The following is a 4,325-nucleotide window of genomic DNA, read 5'->3' on the forward strand; positions in this document are numbered from 1 at the left end:
GGATTTTTGAATTGGACCGAAGCCCTTATTTTGTTTTTTTTCGGTTGATTCCTCGCCATCAGTCGTCGGTTCCGCCATTGCAGAACAGCGGACTGCCGGTCATGGAAGACCAATGCCACCACCTGTCCTTCATCGCCATCTTTTTCTTCCTTTGCCCTTTCCTAAGAGGCCAACCCTCTTTCCTTGTTTTTCCGAGAAATACAAAAAAAAAAAAAGAAAGGACAAAAAAAAATTATCTACTTCTTTCTCCCTCCATACTCTCTTTTGAACGTCCAATCCTTTTCTAGTTTATTTTATTGTGAAGATATTGGAACTTAGAATTTTTACTCTTGAATTAATAATGCCCTTAGTACTCTATTTTTTTTTTTTTGAAGTTAATTGACTTACCTATTGATTCTATTTATTCATATATGTATATATTAGCCATGCCGCTAGGCCATCTGCTCCGCTGTATACATACTCCCATGGGGACCTGGGCATTCTAGAACAGTATGCCAATTGTTGGGAGAAAACCCAAGTCGTCCCGGAACAAAGGCGCCGACCAGAAGGCGCCCGGCCAGGAAGCACCCGACCGGGAAGCACCCGACCGGAAGGCGCCGACCAGAAGGCGCCGACCTGACTACGCTCGAACTAAGGGCGCCCGACTCGGCAACTACCTCGGCTCGGCATCCGACCAGGCGCCGAATTCCGAAATGCCTTGCCTAAGTATTCGACCCCACCTTAAGCCCTTAAAGGAGCCTTACTCTAGATACTCAATCTCACCATATCCTGCTACCGTCGTCAAGCCATTAATGCACATGGCCTTTGCAGGCCTCCGGCACACCCGATCATTAATGCGCGTGGCCTCTGCAGGCCTTCGACGCACTCAACCATTAAATGAGTATGGTTCATGATGATCTCCGGTTCATTCAGCCATCAAAACGTATGACTTCTCCCGATCTTCGGTTCACTCAACGATTAAAGCGTATGGCTTCTGTCGTCTACGGACGTCGAGCCTCTTACGGCAAACCCACTTAATCGCTGATGATGGCATGACTTGACGATGACTTAAGGGCTCCGGCCTGATCTCCAACAGTAACGGTGTTGACTCACACGATCGAACATTAATTCTACTGCATGCCAGACTGTACGACAGGCCGATTGCCCCGTCACATCACAGGTAACCCAGCTCCCTCTATAAAAGGGGAATTCCTCCATTTGAGGGGGGGCTGAACAAGGAGAACTCCAACTTCTTACTGCTATCTCCACTCTTATACTGGCCCCCTCTGACTTAGGCATCGGAGGGCCGGCGCCGGAGACCCCGGCTACCGGCTTCTTGCAGGTCTCCCGGAGGACGCCACACCCCGACGGACCGTCACCCATCACTGCCGATTCCCGCCGGAGCTCCTCCTTCCCGGCCCAGCAGTCGCCCCCGGGTCCAAATTCCAGCAACACCAATCATCTGCCTCTTCCAGCCAGCCTGCATCTATTGCAGCTTCTGCTTCACCTACTTCTCGTCTTTGCATTCCCCCTTGCTTTCTTTCTGTTTAAGATGTTCCTGAATGCCTCTAGAAAGTATTGTGAAAAGTGATCGAGGACTATAAGCTGCATTTAGTTGCAAAGAACATACTGATGGTATATAAGAAAGAAAACAATTGTAGCTAGTCTTGCAGTGCATTCACCTTACCATTCAGCAGACGACAGGACAGAACTTTGATACAAATTTGCGGGAACAAGCATCAACAAAGATTTCATATCTTCCTATTATTGAAGAGAAACCCGGTATGCAAGGTCTTGGATAAGTTGGACTGCAGGTAATAAGCAAGATAACCAAGTTGGTTGAATAAACTAAGGAATATTTTATCATCCTTCTTTCCTCCCCTATTTTCTGTTATTGGAGGAAGGAGTTTACCTAAAGATGAAAATTTGGACCAGATGGGTAACTAATGCTTCTCAACAAACATGAAATCAAGGGCACTAAGGTATGATTTTGACACCCAGACAGCGTCCCGTTATATAGGACGCCCTTGACTACACCATGCAAGCCAGCAATTTCAAATATCTGCAAGACATTCAAGTTCAAGAAAAATGCATAAGAATATTTAAAATAAATCATAAGCCACCGAATCAATCCTGTTGATCAGTCTAGTCTGAAAAGAAATCCAGTTTTCATCAAGAGTACAAGAGTGGCCTTGTTTGTCGAAAAGATGCGAACAAGATTGAAAAGAAGTCTCTAACAGGTCAGAATGATGCTTCTTTAGTGCCTGACAAGCATTTCTCAATTCCATTCTCTGCTTTCCAAGTTTATTGATCAGAAAAGAGGCTAGAGACATCAGATCAATTATCAGTTTTGAGGACTTCATAGATCACTGTACAAAGATTACAGTCAAAGAAAATAATCAGGATAACAAATTTTGATATGCAATCCAATAGTGTAATTTCTCTATCGCAGCTTTCTCATTTTCTTTTCTTGCATAAGCACAGAGGTGTACAACAATGTAAAAATAAAAATCACATTAAGCAAGCAGTTGCTCAAAAGATATAACCATTGTTTCTTTCTTAATCAATAAATCTAAGACCAGCTGAATCTTTTATGAAGTAGTGCTTGAACTCTGCACTTTATTTAGGAAATATCATGGGGCACAATAAAATAAAAGAGAAGTCATACTCGATTACAAGCAACAGCCAGATACAATCTAGTCACTCAGAATGACCAAATCGCCGTTCTGAGACTAAAAAACCTGAAACGCACATGAAGCTTAACTCATGAGGAGGCCTGAGAAGATGGAGGTTTCTTCAGTGAGCAGGATGACTTGAAAGCTTCAATCTGAGATTGGCATTTCAAGTAGTCCCCTTTGTTTTCCTCCAAGCATTTCTTCAAGGCTTCCACATCACAAGGAGACAGCTTCTTGATAACATTTTCCACCTTCTCATCCATACCGTATAACCAAAACTAACACCCAAATAATTCTTACTTCCAAATGTTACCTACAACAAAAAGTCACACAAGCTTCAGATTAGAAAATTTCCTTCTTTTATGTCTACAACATGAAAATTGTCATACTTATGGTGCCTATGAACATTTATAGAACAATTTAGATCCTTTGTATTCAAAAGCTTGATTCTATAGGCACCAGCAGCTTATCGGTACCAATCAAGGGTTCCATAGTGTTTTCTATTCCCCTCTTCTTTTTTGAGAAGATTTTTTTGCATAAGATCTCTATGGTGTCAGATTCAAGAAATGATCAGATTACATCAACTCTAACGTCCATTGAGAAGGATTTGGCGGCAAGGCTATAGATAGATTCATAGAAATATGCACAAAGCTATATGAATAACTTCAACTAACTTCGATATCTAAAATAAGAAAATTTCAATTTTTTTTTTTTCAATATGGGAAGCATCAAGAATAGATTTTTCCCCAAATCAAGCCTCATGATTGACAAATTCATAGGATGTTTTGGGCCTTCCATTGCACAGAGACTTCCATTTTTACCAAATTAAGAACACGTTCATTATCTGAATATAGTGAAGGAAAAAACCCTAACGATGAAAATTTTGAAACTAAACTAATAGTCTGCAATTTTTCCTCGCAAAACCCCTAATTTGGCCTTTACAGAAAGAATTCTACGGCGGTGCATCACGAAAAAAAAAATGATAAAAATGATAGAATCGAAGTGCCGAATACTTAGTATATGCAGTAATGAAGTCGCCGGTGCCTGCCGAGAGCCCTTCCTCTTCCCCTCGCGAATCCCTGCCAGTGCCGTGAGAAGTAGCTGCGTATTTTACGCAGAACCCCCTGATCTTCTGACAAAACACTCACAGGTTCTTGTATGTGCGGTCCTTTTTGTTAAGGACGACTTATTTGAAGGAGAGGTGCGCAGCGAAAAGGGTTTGCAAATTCAAAATTTAGACTTTGAAGGACATTTTTTTTGAAAAAAGAAGAGGCTATAGTTTATTGCAAAGTGGGGGCATTTTTTGAACTTACTGATATATAAACTTCTTTGCTGATAACAATGCATAAACTCTTTGCTAACCAACATTTAGCTTAGTTGATTGGCATATTCAAAGAGGTTAAATTTTGATAATAGCATCTTTATCTATTTTTTAAAATAAAAATATTTTATTTTGAATAGAGTTAGTAGGTTTTTTTAATACAACAAAGGAGGCAAGCCTGATAAGACCTGATATTGGAGAGTGAAAAGATGGTGATTTTTATATTATTAGATTTTTTCAAATAATGGTTAGTCTTTTAGGTGTAGTTTTGTTGATATTTGTATTATATAGAAATACAATAAATTTTCTCAGTCATACAAAAATGAGGTTAGATCAAAAAATTGCTTGGT

At 40.6% G+C, this 4,325-nt stretch overlaps 1 long non-coding RNA gene across 1 annotated transcript; it reads right to left on the reverse strand.

The window, feature by feature from the left end:
* Positions 1–2,476: 2,476 nt before the first annotated feature.
* LOC103705533 lies at positions 2,477–3,778 on the reverse strand. Its single transcript, XR_603806.4, has 2 exons — positions 3,668–3,778; positions 2,477–2,967 (listed from the first exon to the last, which is right to left on the reverse strand). It is a non-coding gene; the product is annotated as an uncharacterized LOC103705533 (long non-coding RNA).
* Between the last annotated feature and the right edge of the window lie 547 nt (positions 3,779–4,325).

Source organism: Phoenix dactylifera, chromosome 17 (genome assembly GCF_009389715.1).
Source record: "Phoenix dactylifera cultivar Barhee BC4 chromosome 17, palm_55x_up_171113_PBpolish2nd_filt_p, whole genome shotgun sequence".
NCBI classification, from domain to species: Eukaryota; Viridiplantae; Streptophyta; class Magnoliopsida; order Arecales; family Arecaceae; genus Phoenix; species Phoenix dactylifera.